Source organism: Mustela nigripes, chromosome 4, assembly GCF_022355385.1.
Source record: "Mustela nigripes isolate SB6536 chromosome 4, MUSNIG.SB6536, whole genome shotgun sequence".
In the NCBI taxonomy this organism is placed as follows: Eukaryota; Metazoa; Chordata; class Mammalia; order Carnivora; family Mustelidae; genus Mustela; species Mustela nigripes.
The window spans coordinates 98,517,735-98,539,037 of record NC_081560.1 but is presented as its reverse complement, the minus strand read 5'-3'; positions in this window follow the sequence as shown (position 1 = coordinate 98,539,037).

Below are 21,303 nucleotides of genomic sequence, written 5' to 3'. Positions count from 1 at the left end.
ACAAAACAAATTGCATTAGTTAATATTTAGATTATACAGATGTCTCTGAATGAAATTTGTAACCAGGAAAGCACTCCACAAATTATTTTTAATATGTTCATTTTCTTAGAAGAAACAGAACAAAAATGCTTATAGAGAGTGTTTGATACTTTTGCATTTGACATTGGTAGTTTCGTCTGCTTGCGGAGGACTGTGTGGTGGTCACGGCATGGAGGGCGGGGTCTGGAAACCCTGTTTCTACCATCCAATAAATCACATTTTTGTTTACAGGGTAACTATGTCAAAGTCTCCGTTTACCTTTAATAATCTCATCTTCTGGTATTCTGCTTTTTATTTTTCTTTGTTCATGGAGCTTTATAAATTTCTGTGAAAACTTCAGTAGGGGATCCCAAGTCTATTGAAACACACACACACACACACACACACACCCTACAAAGACACACATTAGGATCTCTATGAACAGAAATGCCAAGAAAATCAGAGTTGATTTTAAAAACAGGCAAACAAAATTCTTATTTGTCAGTTCTTAGTTAAAATCATGAATGTAACAACACATTAAAAAATAATGACTCCTAAGCCCATTGACAAACCCAATTCAATCCTTGGTGAACTAGAATTCTTAGGAAACATTCCCCGACTCCTTCAACCTTAATCCCCTTCAAGACTCTCGTAACAATGATGGGAAATTCATAACTGGTTAGAGTTTGGTTGCTCTTTTGGGAGGGATGGGGACAGCCTGCTTTATTTATTTTTATTTTTCAAAGTTTTACATTTTATTTCCGGTATAGTGAACAGCGTTATGAGCATAAGGTGTACAATATAGTGTTCACCAATTCTGTGCATTACTCAGTGCTCATCATGATGAATGCACTCTTAATCCCCATCACCTATCTTACCCAGGCCCCACTTACGTCCCCTTTGGTAACGATCACTTCGTTCTCTATAGCCAAGTCTGTTTCTTGGTTTGTCTTTTTCCTTTGTTTTCTCTTTGCTAGTCTGTTGTTTCTTAAGTTGCTCATATGAATGAGATCTTATGGTGTTTGTCTTTCTCTGACAGACTTATTTTGCTTTTATCTTGTTTTGTTTATACTCTCTAGCTCCATCTGTGTCACCACAAATGGCAAGATTTCATTCTCTTTTATGGCCAAATAATAGCTTATTGCATATATATATACCACATCATTATCATTTGTCAGTCAATGGACCCTTGGACCGCTTCCATATCTTGGTTATTGTAAGTAATGCTGCTATAAATGTAGGTGCTTATAACCCCTTGAATTGGTGTTTTCTGTATTTTTGGTGCACGAATTTTGGATCTTAGGATAGTTCTATTTTTAATTTTTTGAGGAATCTTCTTACTGTTTTCCATAGTGGCTGGACCAGCTTGAGTTCCACCAACAGCGCACGAGTGTTCCTTTTTCTCTGCTTCCTCACCAACACTTGTTTCTTGTGTTTTTTTTTTATTTTTTATTTTTTTATTTTAGCCATTCTGACAAGTATGAGGGGGTACCTCATTGTGGTTGTGATTTGCATCTCCCTGATGATGAGTGATACTGAACATCTTCTCATGTGTCTGCTGGCCATTTGTATATCGTCTTTGGAGAAATGTCCATTCATGTCTTCTAGCCATTTTTTTTAAAGATTTTATTAATTTATTTGACAGAGAGATCACAAGTAGGCAGAGCAGCAGGCAGAGAGAGTGGGAAAAGCAGGCTTCCTGCTGGGCAGAGAGCCTGATGTGGGGCTCTATCTCAGGACCCTGAGACCATGACCTCAGCCGAAGGCAGAGGTGGAACCCACTGAGCCACCTAGGCACCCCTCTCCTAGCCATTTTTTAAATGGGATTATTTATTTTGGGAGTGTTGAGTTGTATAAGTCTTTTGTGTCTTTTGAATACTAACCCTTTATTGGGTATGCCATTTGCAAATATCTTCTCCCATTCAGTAGGTTGCCTTCTGTTGCTGATTCCTTCCTTTGTTATAAAGAAGCTTTTTATTTTGGTGTTGTCCCAATAGTTTATTGTTGCTTTTGTTTCCCTTGTCTTATGAGATACATATAGCAAATTTTTGCTGCAGCAGTTGTCAGGACACATCACTGCCTGTGCTCTCCTCGGGAACTTTTATGATTTCAGGTCTCACAGTTAGGTTTTAGTCCATTTTGAATTTATTTTTGTGTTTCCTCTAGGAAAGTGGTCCGGTTTCATTCTTCTGCATGTGGCTGTCCAGTTTTCCTAACAAAATTTGTTTTGTTAGGATACTGTATTTGTTTTGATACTGTATTTTTCCCATTAGATATCCTTTATTCCTTTATCAAAGATAATTTTGGCTTTATTTGGTGGTTTAATGTTCTACTCCATTAATCTTTCTATCTATGTTTGTTCCAATACCATACTGTTTTGATCACTGGAGCTTTATAATGTTTGTAAAGTTTGTAATTTTTTGTAAAGTTTATAATGATTGTAAAGTTTGTAAACATGAAGTTAGGAATTGTGATACCTCCAGTTTTGTTTTTTCTTTTTAATTTTTTTTAATAGTTCCATACAAATTTTAGGACTGTTTTAGTTCTGGGCTACTATTTTTTATTGGCTTACATTTTCCAAGAGATGAATGTACAGTGCCTATTTATAAATCTAGAGCAGGGAAAAGAGGTCTGGGTTCCTCCTTAGCTGTGACAAGAGAGATAAGAACAAGCAGGGGGGCACATGGATGGCTCAGGGGGTTAAAGCCTCTGCTTTCAGCACAGGTTATGATCCCAGGACCCTGGGATCCAGCCCCACATCAGGCTCTCTGCTCAGGAGGGAACCTGCTTCCTCCTCTCTCTCTGCCTGCCTCTTTGCCTACTTGTGATCTCTGTCTATCAAATAAATAAATAAAATTAAAAAAAAAAAAAGGAACAAGAAGGATTTATTTGGTCTTTTGTTCCCACCCTCCTCTCTCTTTTCCCCAGTGCAGGGTCAGTACTAAAAGTACAACCAGAGAGTGGCAGGGCCTTTATGAACCCTGCAGGAGCTTCTCCCAATGCCTTGACCTAAGTCATAGCCTCTGCAGGTGCGCTGTAGAGGAAGTCGTGAGCATCCTACATGGACAGCCCCGATTCTGAATGGAAGGACCAGGTCATGAAAGGCAGAAAGAGGAAAATTGCATTTTAGAGGAATAAAACTGGAACCACTATTCCTTCTCTGTCCATGAATAGGCCAGTGTAAGGAATGCAGAGGGCACAGAGGTTCATTTTGTTGGTGTTGTTGTTGTTTTGTTTTATTTTAAAATTTTATTTATCTATTTATTTATTTATTTGAGAAAGAGAAAGAAACTAAGGGTGTGGGGGGAGAATCTCCAGCACTCCACACTGAGTACAGAGTCTGACGTGGGCCTCCATCTCATGACCCTGAGAACATGATCTGAGCTGAAATCAAGAGTCTGGTATGTAACTAACTGAGAGACCAGGGTGCGCCCCACACAGGAGTTTTTCTTTAACATTTCCTGAAGATGGCGTAAATGTGACTGGACCAATACATGGATTTTGTCCTTTCTCCCTTGTAGGTCATCACCGTGGCGGACTCCCTTGGGAGGAGCGTGCAGCACAGCTTGCTACACAGGCCCCGCTTGCACAGGGCTTTCCTTACAAACACGAAGCTCAGGAACATGGTGCTGAATATTAAAGTATCAACTTCATAAAACAGACCTCCAATGTGAGCAGTGTGAACCAACTCCCATTCTTCAGGGTCCAAGAATAAAGCCCCTTCTTCTTAAAAATGGGCCAAATGATTGCTTTGTTATTTTGCCATTCAGAAGCTGAAGGACCTCCTTGCTGGGAGGGCAGTGTCTTCTAGCAGCAGCTGCAGGCTGGCATATTTCCTTCACGCCGTGGGGTAGACGAAGCTCCCCTCGCAGTGGCCACAGGAAGCAGCTCTGTCCCAAGCTTGACAGCATTTAGGAACTGCATGTGCACCCTGCTGCATTAGAAGGATCATCATGGACTTGTTTCTGGACCTATATTTCTGTTGTCAAACATGGACTGGAATGAAAACTAAGAGTAACTGGCCAGTAGAGGTTTAGGACACAACATGCAATAAAAGAGAAGTTATTTTTGCTCTTTGTTCATTCTTTTTTTTTTTTTTTTTTTTTTAAAGATTTTATTTATTTATTCGACAGAGAGAGAGATCACAAGCAGGCAGAGAGAGAGAGAGAGGAGGAAGCAGGCTCCCCGCTGAGCAGAGAGCCCGATGTGGGACTCGATCCCAGGACCCTGAGATCATGACCTGAGCCGAAGGCAGCGGCTTAACCCACTGAGCCACCCAGGCGCCCTGCTCTTTGTTCATTCTTATAATTTCAATGTCCCTGGGCTATTTATAGGAAACTGCAAGTCCTGTGAACCTATGCCCAATTAAGAGAACACTCCACCAAGGGATGCCTGCCCTCCCACGTAATATCATTTCCATTAGTGCTTTTGGCTTAAAGAACTGACATTAAAACTGACTGCTGGGGGTGGGGATGGAAAAAATGGGAGAAGGGGGTCAAAAGGTACAAAGTTCCAGTTATAAAATAAGTCAGTCATGGGACACAATGCACAGCATGATGACTATAGTTAATAATAGTGTATTACATATTTGAGAGTTGCTAAGAGAGTAGATCTTAAAAGTTCTTATCACAAGAAGAAACTGTGACTATGTGAAAAAGAAAACTGACTCCCGTAAAACAGGGAAAGGCTCTTTGACAAAATTCATAATGGTGCTTCAGGAACAATCCCACTCCACTCTTGGTGGACTTCCTGTAAGGACTATGTTCCTATCGCAATGTTAAGTTCACCCTGGGTCTGACCCCCATGCAGTTCCCCTTGTCACTAGAGTTGGACATTTATATTGGTATGTTAAACTCTATAGGATCTCTGTGATAGCATACAAAAAGAGAAATCCCAGACTTTTAATTTGAAAACAGAGAGAGACAGAAAGAGACAGAAAGAGAGAGAGAGAGACAGAGAGAGAGAGAGAGAACATTTCTCACTGCCTGTTGTCCAGGAGCCAACCTGAGCAATGACTGAGTCCACCTCCTGCTCCACTCATGGACTCCAGGATACCATGGACTCCATGATAACCAAGGTAAAGGATAGTGTTGTATGGAGAAACCATATTCATTTTTCTGTGCTTCTACTGGGATGTAACATGTGGTGCTTTTGCTTAAAGTCGATTAAACTGAACCATTCATTCACTTACCTAACTGAGAAGGGATTTAGAAATGAGGAGGAGCAAATGTATGCTTAGTGATTAGTAACCGTCCTTAACTTTCAGGTTTCCCTTTTAATCACTTCTTCCCAAACAGAATGCATGGAACCTGTGTTAGTTTTCTATTGGTGTGTAAAAAACTGCCCCAAACCTAGCAGCTTAAAACAGGAAACTTTTGTTATCTCACACAGTATCTGAAGGCCTGGAATCTGGTAAGAGTTTTCCCTATGGCTCTGGCTCAAAGTCCCTGAGTGAAAGGCAGTCAAGTTGACGGTTGGAGTTACAGCCACCTGAACACTTGACAACATAGCTGTTGGCTGGACATCTCTGGTCCTCACCCCAGGGACCTGTCATAGGGCTGTGTGACTCTCATGACACAAATAGTAGCTTCTCCTTAGAGAAGGTGACAGAACTAAGGAAGAGCAAGTAGAAAGGGGCAATGCTTCCTATGATCATGTCTTGAAAGTGACATAGCATCACCTCCATCAAATTCTACTCAGTAGAAGCAAATCACTGAATCTAGACAACACTCAAGGGGAATGAATTAAGCTCCATCTTTTGAAGGCAGAATCTCAAAAAATTGGTAGACGTTTTTACAAATCATCAGAAAGCTTCTTCCAGAGGAAGACAGTAGAAAGTCCAATCCAATCATGAATGTCCACCACAAAGCTCAGGAACTTTAGGTGGTATGGAAGCAACTCCATCAAGTTAAATATAGCAGCTCTTGACCCAGAGAATCCTATAACAAAAAGACAAGTTTTACTCATCAACCCCCAGCCACATACAATGACCAACAGGAGGAAAAAGGGAGACTGTAGGAATTCTGAATTTCTCCTGGAAAATCAACTGAGAGAGCCACTTACCTGGAGGATGGCAATGTTGGTTGATTCTTTCATGTTTCTCTTCCTTTAGAGATCCATTACTCATCTGTTATTATCTGTGGCCTCTTGTTCCACCTTTGGGTAGTCCTTTCTGTTTTGTCATCTTCCTTATTCACATTTGAAAAGGGTATAAATGTATTTACCCTCACTGAGGTCTTGGAAACTTTCTCAACACATTTTCTGATTCTAGACTATAGACTCAAGGCTCAAAAAGTGATAGGTTGTTTATTTATTTATTTATTTTACTTGTATTTATTTATTTTTTATGTACATTCAAGTTAGTTAACATATAGTGTAGAATCAGTTTCAGGAGTAGAATTTAGTGATTCATCACTACATAACACCCAGTGCTCATCCCTAATGTCCCCATTTCTCCCACCTTTCCCCACCAGCATCACTCAGTTTATTCTCTATAGTAAAGAGTCAGTCTCTTATGGTTTGCCTTCTTCTGTTTTTATATTATTTTATTTTTCTTCCCTTCCCCTATTTCTATCCATTTTGTTTCTTAAATTTCACCTGTGAGTGAAATCGTGATATTTGTATTTCTCTGACTGACTTGTTTTGCTTGGCATAATACACTCTAGTTCCATCCACATTGTTGCAAATGGCAAGATTCCATTTTTTGATGGCTGAATAATATTTCATTATGGATATACCACATCTTCTTTATCCATTCATCAGTTGATGGACATTTGAAGTCTTTCTCTAATTTCCTTATTGTTGATAATGCTGCTATAAATATCGGGATGCAAGTACTTCTCTGAATCTGTATTTTTGTATCCTTTATGTAAATACCTAGTAGTGCCATTGATGGGTTATATATTTAGCTTTTCAAGGAGACTTCATACTGTTTTTCAGAGCAACTGCACTAATTTGCATTCCCACCAATGTGTAAGAGGGTTCCTTTTCTCTTGCCAAAATCTGTTATTTTCTGAGTTGTTAATTTTAGCCATTCTGACAGATGTGAGGTCATAATCTCATTGTGGTTTTGATTTGTATTTCCCTGGTGATAAGTCATGTTGAGCATCTTTTCATTTGTCTGTTAGCCATTTGTATATCTTCTTCAGAGAAATGTCTGTTCATGTCTTCTGCCCATTTCTTAACTGGATTATTTATCTTTTGAGTGTTGATTTTTGTGAGTTCCTTATAGATTCTGGATACTAGCCCTTTATCTGATATGTTATCTGTAAATAACTTCTCCCATTCTATTGGTTGCCTTTTAGTTTTGATTATTTTCTTCATGGTGTAGAAGCTTTTTATCTTGATGAGGTCCCAATAGTTCATTTTTGTTTTTATTTCCCTTGCCTCCAGAGGTGTGTCTAAGAAGAAATTACTGCAGCCAAATTCAAAAAGGTTGTTGCCTGTGTTCTTCTCTAGAATTTTGATATTTCCTTGTCTTACTTACATTTAGGCTTTTCATCCATTTTGAATTCATTTTTGTGAATGATGTAAGAAAGTGGTACAGTTTCATTTTTCTGTATGTCATTGTCCAGTTTTCCCAACACCATTTATTGAAAAGACTGTCTTTTGTTTATTGGGTATTCTTTCCTGCTTTGTTAACGATTAGTTGACCATATTGTTGTGGGTTCATTGTTGGGTTCTCTACTCTATTCCATTGATCTGTGTGTTTGTTTTTGTTCTATATCATACTGTCTTGATGATTACTACGTTTTAAATAGTGCTGGAAGTCTGGAATTATGATATCTACTTTGCTTTTATTTTTTAACATTACTTTGGATATTTGGGGTCTTTTCTGGTTCCATATGAATTTTAGGATTGTTTGTTCTGGTTTTGTGAAAAATGCTGGCATTATTTTGATTGAGATTACACAGAATATGTAGATTGCTTTGGATAGTACATATATTTTAATGATATTTGTTCTTCCAATCTATGAGCATGGAAAGTTTTCATTTCTTTGTGTTGTCTTCAGTTTCTTTCGTAAGTGTTCTATAGTTTTCAGTGTATAGATATTTTGCCTCTTTGGCTAGGTTTGTTCCTACATATCTTATGGTATTTGGTGCAGTTGTAACTGGGACCTATTCCTTGACTTCTCTTTCTGCTGCTTCATTATTGGTGCATAGAAAAGCAACAGGTTTCTGTACATTGATCTCATATCTTCTGACTTTGCTGAATTCATCTATTAGTTCTAGCAATATTTTGGTGGAGTCTTTTAGGTTTTTACATAGGGTATTAGTGACAGGATTTTTATATAAAGCTTATGACTTCTTTTTTAGGAAGTTCAGTTCGCTTAAAAAAAAAAATTCTGAAGAGAAAAAAAAAAGGCAGAAAACAAACAAGCAAAAAACCCAGTGGGCTTTTTTCCTTTGCATCTTTGTCAATTTTATGTGCTGGTAGCTATAACCTTGGCTTATTTTAACTCATAGTTCTTAAAACTGCTTTTTATTTCTTTCACTTGTATTCTGTACCCATAGCTGCTTTCTCTTAACCAAACAGGACAATTTTGAATGCCTGAATCTGTACTGAATGAAAGTCATTACAGGTTAAAGACTTTCTGTCTCATCTTTAACTGGAATCTTTTAGGGTCTCTACTTCTCAAAAACATCTCATATTATTTAAGGTTCTGAAGTTATTGGCCTTTTCTATTTCTAAAGACCCAGGATTGTTACACTTTTTCTAGGGTCTTTTATTATTTCTACTTGCAAATTGACCATTTTTGCAGAATTCATATTTGTGTGTCTGATGCCTTGGAAAAAGCAGCCCAAACTAACCAATATATAATTTACACTCTCAACAATACTGTTTCCTTGCCTTTTGCCCAGAAAAACTAGCTTAGAATAAATAAATTAATTAATTAAGTGGAAGAACAAATGTATATAATACATAATATATATAATATATATATTTCATATTCCAAGGTATTATAAGTGATATTTTAAATTTAGTAAAACATTTAAGTGCTAAAGTATGGACATTTGGGTCTATATTACCTAACCAAGAGTAATATGGAATCAGTACTAGAAATCTTATGTTACTTTTAAAATTCTTAACGTATATTTCCAAAGAAGACACACAAGTACATAATTTGTCATTAGGAAATGCAAATGAGAACCACATAAAGATACCACTTCACTTGCACTAGAATGACTACATGAAAAACAATGTATTATTGCAAGTGTTGGTGAAGATTTGGGAAAATTAGAACCCTCATGCTTCTTACTTGATGGGAGAATATACAATGGTTCAGGCTCTTTGGAAAACATTTGTCAGTTCTTCACAAAATTAAATTTGAAATTATCATATGATTCAGCAATTCCACCTCTAAATAAAGACCCAAAGAATTAAAAACAGAAACTCAGAAAAAAAGAAACTCAAACAAATGCATGCACCTACATGTTCAATATCCATAATCAAAAAAATTTCATAGGAACCCAAAGATAGAAATGATTCAGACTATCAATGGACTATCAATTGATAAAAGAATTATTGTTTACACACATAGTGGAATGTCAATCAGCCACAGAAAGCATGGACATCTGATGCATGTTATAATACGAATGAACTTTGTAAATATTATGATAGGTGAAAGGAGTCAGTCACACAAACTACATTTGGTACAATTCCATTCATATGAAAGGTCCGAAGCAGAGAGTCTATATAGACTAGTATTGCCAGGGGCTGGAGGGATCGGAAGATGGGGAGTAACCGCCTAATGAGTACAGTCATTTCTTTTGGGCAAATGGAAATGTTTTCAAAATGAAGTTGGTGGTTATGAAAGTTGTAAATGTAATTAGTGCCACTCAATTGTCACCTTAAAATGGTTAACTTTATGAGATGTGGATTTTATCCCATTAAAAATAGTTTTATTACTAATATATGTGGTCCATAGTAGTCAGGTGAGTGGCTGCAAGAGAAACAACATTAACATTGGAGGTGGTGTGGCAGCTGTGCCAATGGCTTATTTTGTGAATACTGTGTGAATGGGGAAGGAATGGTTACTGGAAATAGGAAGTGGAGGCATAAGCTGTCTAGAAAAATTGCTACAGGAATGATAGTTATACATATCATTTCAAAAACAGTGTACTTTTAGAAAGGAAGAATAGAAAATAAAAACATTAAAGATGATATGAATAGAAGCAAAGTAGTATCACTATTACAATTATTACTAGAAAATAATTAGAATCTTACCTCTTAAAAAATTAAACTAGAAAATATATTTTGATACACTCACGTAGGTTCTATTTCTCTAATTGATAAAATTAAAATTTAGTGTATAATGAAGAATACTGTTAACTCAAAATACCTTTGAAGAATATTTAGTGACTAACTTTTCTGTACATTTCATAATAAGAAAATGTATAACAATATAGTATGATCAAAATTTTATTTTATTGAACATATAATATCTGAAATCTAAGAAATGTTTTTCACAATTTTACATTTCAGAAATGTTGATACATCCAAAATATGAGGTATATGGTCAAGTAATATAGAATCTTGTTGTTGTTCTCAGAAAAAAACTGTCCTGAAACAGATACCAGCAGCACCACTATGTATAAGAGCCAAATTATGGAAACAACCCAAGCGTCCATCAGTTGACAAATGGATAAAGAAAGTGTGGTATATATAGATACAATAGAAAATTACTCAGCCATAAATAATCATGAAATCTTGCCATTTGCAACAATATGGATGGAACCAGAGTGTATTATGCCAGCTGAAATCAGTCACAGAAAGACAAATACCCTAAGATTTCACTCATATGTAGAATTTAAGAAACAAAACAAATGAGCAAAGGAAAAAAAGAGAGGGAGAGAGACATAAATCAAGAAAAGACTCTAGAGATCAAACTAATGGCACCAGAGGGAGGTGGATGGGGGAGGGGGAAATAGGTGATGGGGATTAAGAGTGTGCTTGTGACTGGCATCCGGTGACGAATGGAAGTGTTTGATCACCAGAATGTATGCTTGAAACTAAGGTTACACTGCATGTTAACTGACGAATATAAATAAAAATTTGAAAAAAATCCCCAGATATTAGGCTTGATTCTTGGGACTGCTAGAGGACTGAAGTCAAGGTGGATAGGGAACAAACAGTTACTAGATCTTACACACATGGAAAGGGCCCTAGATGAAAATTGACATAAATAAGATCAAATCTCACATTGCTAAAAGTGGCACACTTTTTATTTTTATTTATTTTTTTATTATTTATTTTTTTCTTTACAGATACTTCAGGAGATCTGGAATTTTAGGAGTGACCTTAAGTAGTGGAAACAGAAGCTTCAATTTCTAACTGCAGGTTTTCTTTTTGGTAATAATTGAGTTTTTCAGAATGCTCCTCAGTGTCCATGGGCATATCAACACTCCTTGCCTCTAAGGCTGCTCTGAATCATGAGGTCGAAATCCATCTCTGTTAATTATCCAAGAAATTCAACCAGCCCTCATAAATAAATGTTGGTCCTCATGTCGTTCATCATAAGAAAAACATGCAGAGTAAAGTAGATTTTTGTAGTCATTGTTGAAATGGGCATGATGTCAAAGCTTTTTTCCCGATGTATTTCTCCACAGGATTTTCATTATATATTGGAAGTTTTCTTCTTAGAAGCAGTGAATTTGATGGATTTTGGCGATCTCAAATGTGTGTTAATTAATAAAATTATTTAGTCAGATGGTTAAAAATTATTGTCTTAGATTTCAAAAGTGAGCTACTATTAACTTTAGTTAAAGGAACTGTCAAATATGAAAAACTCTAGTTGAAAGCAACATAAAATTGAAAGCCTCAAAATGTCTTTGTGTAAATGGATTTATGTGTATACCAGTAGGCAAATGCAAGGGCTGACTTGCAGTTTATGGGGGAAAAAGTAGTGTAAGTAAATATTCATTATAATGTTATCTGGGGAAATTACCCTAAAGCAAGGTAAGGTGTGATGTAGGATTGTGAGCTGTGACAAAGGTGAATATGCTGGGGGATCTGTTGGAAAATATACCTACTATGAAGCTATATGCTGAACCCAGGTCATCTTCTGTTCTCTCCTATAAGAGAATACAGGAGATATTATCAACCTGTGCACGCTTACCACATTACCAACCACGCTTACCACATTACCAACCACGCTTACCACATTACCAACCACGCTTACCATATTACCAACCACGCTCACTAGCCCATGCAAGCAAACAGGGGTTCATTCACTGGTGATTCCAAAATCACTATAGTGTAATTTGTATCAGTGCTCCTTCCTCAATCTTGAGATTTTTTTCCTTAAAATAGAGGAAATGCAAGGGGTCATCTTTTTCAAATTTCTATTCATGATGAAAAAACATAAATCGTGAGAAAGCACATTTTAATACTATCCTTTTCATGAAGATATAATTCATACCATACAGAAATTAATTAGTTTACAAATATATCTCTGCAGGAAGCAGAAAGAGGATGAAAATGAAAAGCTTATTATCTAGGGTAGAGAGGAAACATATTTTGGCCAAATGTCACATGACAAAATAGTAAAATCAACATTTTTTTTTTAAGTTGAGGCTGAAAATAAACAGCATAATCAAAAGTTAAAATCTGGGGGGTACCTGTGTGGCTCAGTTGGCTAAGCATCTCTTTCTTGATTTTTGACTAAGGTCATGATCTCAGGGGCATGGGATCCAGCCCCATGCTGAACTCCACATTCGGCACTGAGTCTGCTTGGGATTCTCTCTCTCTCTCTCCCAAAAGATAAATCTTTTAAAAAATTGTTTTGGCTTATAGGAATAAATCAAATTTTATCTAGGATTTATGATAAAGAAGATGATGATGATGCTGGCATTACTAAGTTATTATAAGTTAGGACTTTTTTTTAGGACTTTTTTAGTTCCTTTTACAATAAGAATCACAATTTCTCAGTACTGGCAGCAGTGCAATTACTTCTGTGATAATGTATAGACATTCACTTACCTCTGAAGTTCTTGGAAGAGAAAGATTTTGGCTAGCTCAGCCAGGATATCTCCCTACTGCTGGTGAGGTTTCCACCAAGGTTTTTTTTGTTTTGTTTTGTTTTTAAGATTTTATTTATTTATTTGACAGAGATCACAAGCAGGCAGAGAGGCAGGCAGAGAGAGAGGGGAAAGCAGGCTCTCCACTGAGCAGAGAGCTTGATGTGGGACTTGATCCCAGGAAGAGGCTCTGAAGGCAGAGGCTTTAACCCACTGAACCACCCAGGCGTCCTCCACCAAGTTTTTAAGCTTTCCATCCATTCTTTCCGTGATTCTACAAGTGAAGGTTTATATGTTCTTCAACCCCTTCTGGATTCAAAGGTTTGGTTGATGAAACTGGTAGAATTTCATCAAATCAATCACATAAGCTGAACTGTAACCATAGAAGAATCTTGTTGAGTATTTTCAAAAGCAAATTTAAGATAGCTGACTACATTTAAATATATATATGTGTGTGTATATATATATGCATATATACACATATGCATACACACATATATGTATATAAATATATATACATATATACATATATTTAATCTCTAACACTGTTGTTACTATCTTTTAAGGAATTTGGTTTCACACCTCAGATTTAGAAATATGCCATGGAGCTACATAACAGACTTTCAAGGTAGCACAAGTATCCCTTCCTTTACATCAGAACTCAGCTATTTCTGCATGCACGGAGTAGGTGAGGATGTGTTGTATGAGAGTACTAGATTTTCAAGACTCAAGACACTTTTATTTGGTTATGTTTGTTCTTTTATTTTTTTATTGAAATACAATTTACATCTCATAAAATTCACTCTTTTAAAGAGGGCAGTGTTCTGGTTTTGAGTATATTTACAAAGCTGTGGAATCCTCACGAATACCTAAGACCAGAGTATTTTTGTAACTACCAAAAGAATCCTTGCACCCATGAGCAGAGCTCTCCATCCCCACTTTCTATGAGTCTCAGATAACCACTCACTTATTTTCTTTCTCTGTGGTTTTGCCTATTCTGGACATCTTGTATAAATGGAAGTATAGAAAAATGTGATGCTTCCTTTCACTTAGCAAGTTTTCAAGATTCAACTATGTTGCGGAATGTATCAGTTCTTCATTCCTTTTAATTGTGGAAAAGTATTCCACTGTGTGAATATACAACCTTTTCATTTATTCATCATTGTATTAATGGATATTTGTGCTGTTTCTAAATTTGGGCTACTATGAAAAATGCTGTTATAACATTTGTGTGTGTGTGTGTATGTGTGTGTGTGTGTGTACTTGTTTGGGCATATGTGTTTAATTCTCTTGGATATAATCCTAGGAGTAGAGTGGCTGCATCATATGTTCACTCTATTTTAAAATTTTCTTGGACTTGTTACACTGTTTTCCTCAGTGGCTGCACATTTCACAGCAATGTATGAGGGTTTTAATTTCTCCACATCTTCAGTTCTTGTTACTAATAGCCATCTTACTGAGTATGAAGTAGTAACTTGTGATTTTGATTTTGATTTCTCTCATACCTAATGATTATGAGCATTTTTCCCTATGCTTATTTGTCATTTTTATCTTTTTTGAAGATGTCTGCTGGGTTCATTTACCTATTTTCCCTGGGTCATTTGTCATTTATTTATTAATCTGGAATAATTGTTTTATATACTATACATACAAAATCTTTACTAGACATATGAATTTCAACATTTTTCTCATATGTGAGTTATCTTTTTAATTTCTTGTTTGTTTGTTGTTGTTTTTGAAGCACAGAAGTTTTTCTTTACTTTCTTTTTGGGGGTTTAAGGATTGTATTTATCCATTTATTTTAGAGAGACAGTGTGAGTAGGGAGAGGAGCAGAGGGGCAGGGAGGAGAAGGAAGGGAAAGAATCTCAAGAGACTCTGCACTGAGTGTGGAGCCCCACACAGAGCCTGACCTCAGGACCCTGAGATCATGACCTGAGCCAGAACCAAGAGTCAGATGCTTAGCCTCAAATTTTTAATTTTTATAAACACTTTTTTTTCTTGCACATCACTTAATTTAAGGCCACAAATATTTATGCCCATGTTCTTCTAAGGCCTTTATAGCATTCACTCTTACATTTAGATTCATGATCTCATTTTGAGTTAATTTTCGTATATGGTGGAATATGAGGGACCAACTATATTATTTTGCATGCAGTTGTTCTAGCACCATTTGTTGAAAAAATATTCTTTCCCATTGAATTGTCTTTGTATTCTTGTCTAAAATCAACCACCATAAATGTAAAATGTAAAGATTTATTTATAGACTTCTGTTACATTTATTTGTTTTTCTCTTTATAGTACCACATACTCTTGATTATAGAAGCATTGCAGTAAGTTAGAAATAGAGTGGGTATAGGTCCTCCAATTTTGTTCTTCTCTTGTGAGATTTTTTTCCAGTCCTTTGTAATTTCTATATGAATTTGAAGATCAGCTCTATGAATTTGAAGATCAGCTTCTTCATTTTTTGCAAAAAGCACTTTTGGTGCTTTGATAGAGATTATACTGAATCTGTAAATGAGTTTGGGGAATATGACTATCTTAACCTTCCAAACTATGTCCCAGGGATGTCTTCCAATTTATTTGGGTTTTCTTTTATTTTTTTTCAAGAAGGCTTTGCAATAAAACCGTATATATGTATTGCAATTCTTTTATTGAATGTATTTTTATATGTATACAGTATATGTGTATTGCAATTCTTTTTTTGAATGTATTTCTAAATACATTCTAAAATATTCTAAAATTCTATTCAAAATTCTAAAATTTTGAATCTATTCTATTCAAAATTCTAAAATAATAATTTTATTATTTTCAATGTCAACAACATTTTAGTTTCCCATAAATTAATATTTAAGATTTTTTATTTAATTGTTGGCATAGAAAATTTGATTTTATATATTAATCTTGAAGTCTGTAATCTTGCTGAACTACTTTAATTTTTTAACTTTTTAGTTCACTTCTTTGCATTATTTTTACATACAAAATCATGTCAGGTATAAATAGAAATATTTACATCTTTCTTTCCAATCTTCTTAACTTTTTTTCATGCCTAATAACCTTTGTTAGAATCTCAAGTAAAATGTTGAATAGAAGTGATGGGAATGAACAGTATTGTCTTCTTTCTGACCTTTAGGGAAGCAGTCTGTATGTTAGCTGTAGGTTTTCAATGGCAGCCCTCAAAAAACTGAGGAAGTTCCTTTCTATTCTTAGTTTATTGAATTTTTGTTGTCACTGTTGTCTTGTAAGGATTTCATTTATTTATTTATTTGAGAGAAAGAAAGACAGAGACAGAGAGAATATGAGTTCATGGGGAAGGGCAGAGGGAGAGGGAGAAGCAGATTTCTCACTGAGCAGGGAGATCAATGTGGAGCTTGATCCCAAGACCCTGGGGTCATAACCTGAGCCAAAGGCAGACTTTTAACCAACTGAGCCACCCAGGTGCTCTGTTGAGTGTTTTTATCAAGAAGGGCACTGGTTATTTTCACGTGTTTGTTGTTGTTGTGTTGCTGTTTGCAACTATTGAGGCAATCATGTTTTTTTTTTTTAATTTCTTTTATTCTATTAATATGAACTATTAAATTGAAGTATTTTCATTTATTGAACTAACCCTGCATTTCTTGGATAAAATTCATGTGATCATGGTTTCCAACATCTTTTATGTGTTACTAGATTCATTTTGCTAGTATTTTTGTTGAGGATTTTGTGTCTATATTTATTAGGGACATTGGTTTACTGTTCTTTTTCTGTGTGATGTATTTTTCTTGCAAGATATCAGGGTAGACATGGCCTCATTTTTTTACTTTGGATATGTTGCTTTCTCTATTTGTTTTGAAAAGTTTGTGATTACTGTCAATTCTTCTTTAAATATTTGATAGAATCCATCAATGAAAACATTTGGGTATGGGCTTTTATTTGCAGTAGGTTTATTATCAATAATCAAATCAAAAATATTTTTGATCAATAATTTAGTTTGTTACTTGTTTTAAGTTTATTCAGAACTTCTATTGCTTTTTGGATCAGCTTTGGTAGTTGTGTTTTGCTGAGAATTTGTTCATTTAATAAGATTTCCTTTTTTATTCTTTTTTTTTTTTTTTTTTTTTTGCACACAAGAGTTCTCCTTTAATTATAATTACCTATCCCTATGTAATCTTTATGTGACAGTAATGTCAGTAGTTATGACCCTGCTTTCATTCCTAACTTATGTAATCCCAGGTTTCTCTGGGATTCTTTTAAGAGTAACAAAACTGGCATACCTTTATTACTCTTAAAAGAATCAACTTTTATTTTATTGATTTTCTCTCTTATTTTTCTATTCTCTATTTTACTTTTTTGCTCTAATCTTGTTATTTTCTTCTTTGTTTGTTTGTTTTCTTTATATTTATCTTTTTATTCTAGTGTCCTAAGATCATAGGTTAGGTTACTGATTTGAGTTATTTCTTCTCTTTTAATATAGGCAGTCACAGCTATAGATTTCCCATTTAGCATTGTTTTATTGCATCCCACATGTTTCTGCATGCTTTTTTTTTCTTTATGTATATGTATATTTTAATTTCCATTGTGAATGTTAATTGATTTATAATTTCAATTTATCCTGGTAAAGAATATCCTTTGCATTTTTTTTAATTTTTGCTTTTTAAAATATTTATTTATTTATTTGACAGAGAGAGGCACAGTGAGAGAGAGAGGGAACACAAGCAGAGGAAACAGGAAAGGGAGAAGCAGGCTTCCTACTGAGAAGGGAGCCCAATGTTGGGCTTGATCCAAGGACCCTGGGATCATGACCTGAGCCAAAGGCAGATGCCCAAAAACTGAGCCACCCAGGTGCCCCTCCTTTGTATAATTTAATTTCTCTTAGATTTATTGAGAGTTGCTTTTTGGACTAAGATATATATGGTCTCTATGGGAGAGTGTTCTATGTGTACTTGAGAAGAGACTTTATTCTGCTATTGTTGAGTGCAGTGTTCTATAAATGTAAGTTAGGTATATTTGGTTGGTAATGTTCATTTTCTTGCTACTCTCCTGCCTGATTCTATCAGTTATTAAAATTGAGTATTGAAGACTCATTATTATTATCGTCTGTCTCTTAAATTTGTTGATTTTACTTCATGTATTTGGGCGCTATTTTGTTAGCTGATTAACTGGTGTAGATTCTTGATGAATTGGACCTTTAATTAGTATGGAATACCCTACTTTGTACCTACTAATGCTTGTCTTAGTCTATCTTGTCTGACTGTACTATAGACACTCAAGTTCTCTTTTGGTTAATATTTCTATCATTCATTCATTATATATGTCATTCTCCTTTTACTCTCAAATTACTTGTATTTTCAATCTCAAGTTAGTTTCTTAACAGTGAATCTGGGAGTTAAATTAGTATCTATATTTATAGCAATTGGTTTCAGATTTATGTCAATAATCTAAAAAACTTTCTCCCCACATAACTTCTTTCCCTCCTACTTCTTTGTGCTACTATTGTAACATAAATCATAGTTACACATCACAAGCCTTCAGTACGGGTTTATCATTATAGCTTCAGGCTACTTTATTTAAAAAAAAAATAGAAAAAAGGAGCCACGAAAAATAGATTGAACTTATTTTTTCCATTTAGTTTCACTCTTTTCTTTTTCTTCAAATGGATTCAAAGTCCTCATATCATTTTATCTCAGTCTGAAGGATTTACTTTGACAGATTCTCTTACGCTAGAGAAAAAATTTCAGTTATTGTTTATCTAGGAATTCTTAATTCTTCATTTGGTTTTGAAGGGTGATTTTGCTGAATATAGAATTCTTGGTTGACAATGTTTTTCTTTATCACTTTGAATATCCTACTGCCTTCTGGACTCCATGATTTCTGATGAGAAATGAACTGTTACTCTTCCTCAGGATCACTTTAGGTGATGAATTGCTTCCCTCCAACTACTTTTAAGAGTTTATTTGCTTAAGATTTTGAAATTTTGATTATGATGTCTAGATGTGGTTCTCCTCAAGTTAATTCAACTTGGAGCTCATATGGCTGCTTTTACATAAAAGTTTTTTTTTTTTTAATTGGAAGTTTGGGACCATTATTTCTTCCAATATTGTTTCTGCTCCTTTCTTTCTGTCACTCTCTTTTTCTCCCTTCGAGATTCCCACCATGCATATGTTCATAGGTTTGATGTTGTTCCACAGCTCTCTAATATTCTGTTAATTTTTCTTCTTTCTTTTTTATCTCTCTTCCTTAGATTTAATTACAATCAATCTAACCACAAGTTTAGATTCTTCCACCACATTATATCTTTTATTAAGGACTCCTAGTGAATGTTTTATTTTAGTTATTGTGCTTTTTAACTCCAGTATTTATATTTGAATATGTATAATTATATATATTTGATTACATATATAAAATTTCTATATTTTATTGATTTTCCTACTTAATGAGAATTACTTATTTTTAGTTTTTAGACATAACTTTCTTTAGTTCTTTGAATGAACTAAAATTGCACATTTGAAGTCTCTGATAAATGTAATATATCAATATTTTTCTAGCAATGTTTATATTGGTTATTTTCCCACTTCTGTACATATAATATTTCCTGGTTTCTTTCTATGTTTCCCATTTTCGTTGTTGAATACTGGAAATTTTAAATAATGTAGTCGTCAGGGCTCCTGGGTGGCTCACTCAGTTAAGTGTCTGCCTTTGGTTCAGGTCGTGATCCCAACTGGGCCCCACATGGGCTCCATGCCCAGTAGGGAGTCTGCATCTCCTTCTGCCCCTTTCCCTGCTCATGATCTCTCTCGCTCTCTCACTTGCATTCTCTCTTTTGCATAAATAAATAAAATCTTAAAAAATAAATAATAAATAATATAATATAATGTGTCAACTCTAGAAACCAGACTTCCACCAACCCCCCACCCAGGATTTGGTGTTTGTTGTTGTTGTTGTTTTAAGATTTTATTTATTTATTCATGAAAGACAAGAGAGAGAGGCAAAGACAGAGGGAGAAGCAGGTTCCCTGCTGAGCAGGGAGTCCAATGTGGGACTTGATCCCAGGACCCAATGATCATGCCCTAAGGTAAAGGCAGACACTTAACCATCTGAGACACCCATGTGTCCTTGTCGTTTTTTTTCAATCCTACTGTTGTTACTGCTGCTTGTTTAGTGACTTTACTAGATTAATTCTCTAAAGACTTTATTATTTATTGTATACAGCTAGTGAACTAACTTCTGATTAGTTTAGTGTCAGCTAATGATTCTACAGAAATTTCTTAAATGCTGTAAATCAACAAATCTCTCAGCCTTTGCAGGAAGACTCTGGGTGTTTCTGGGTCACTGATGTATAAGGAATTCTTTTGGTCTTTGTCTAGGGTTCCTGACACTGGGGTTCCAAACACCCTAGAATTTCCTGAAAGGTAGGGCTGTCTTTGTTATTCAAAGCTCCTTGATGCACAGTTGAGTCTATGCTAACAAGACAATTCAAGATGGAAGCTAGTCACCAGAAGGACCAATTATTTGATTAGAAGTTTGGGCTTTGAGCAAGTCTGATTTCCAATGAGTGAAGGGAGGGCTGCAGATTGAATTCAATCACATGTCCAGTCCATCATGCTACATAATGAAACCCCAATAACATTTCTGGACACAGACGCTTAGCAGAGCTTCCTAGTTAGTGAAAACATCTATATACTGGGAGTGTAAAACACCCTAATTCCAAAAGGAAAGGACATAGAAATTGCACTTCAGGACTATTCCAATTGTCACCCTGTGCATCCCTTAATTTGCCTGTTCCTTAGTTACATCCTTTATGCTAAAACTGTAATCATAATTATAGCATGTTCTGGAGTCCTGTGAATTATGGAAACTGTGGGGAGAGTGTCAAGGGCACACCCTGGACTTGTAGACAACAGATTAGAAGTACCGGTAGCCTGGAGACCACACTTGAGGCTGGTATGCGAAATGTGGGCAGTCTCCGTGGGAGCCATTCCCTTAAACCTGTGGATGGATGCTAACTCCGGGTAGTTAGTTTAAGAACTGGGTGACATGCCACTTGTGGTATCAGGACAGACAGCTGTTCAGTGCTTCAGCCAGCAGTTACATCACTCATTTAGCCATAACTTACCTCTTGCTTGCATAGACACTCAAGGTCAGTCAGCAACAAGAGACTAAGCCTTTCTTGGCTCCTTTCTGGAAATACAGGTAGCCCTGCACATATCTGTGGTCTTCCAGGTTTGCAAGAATATGTCCAAGTTTTTGAAAGACTCCAGTAGACATCTCATTGTCTATTTCTCCATTTAT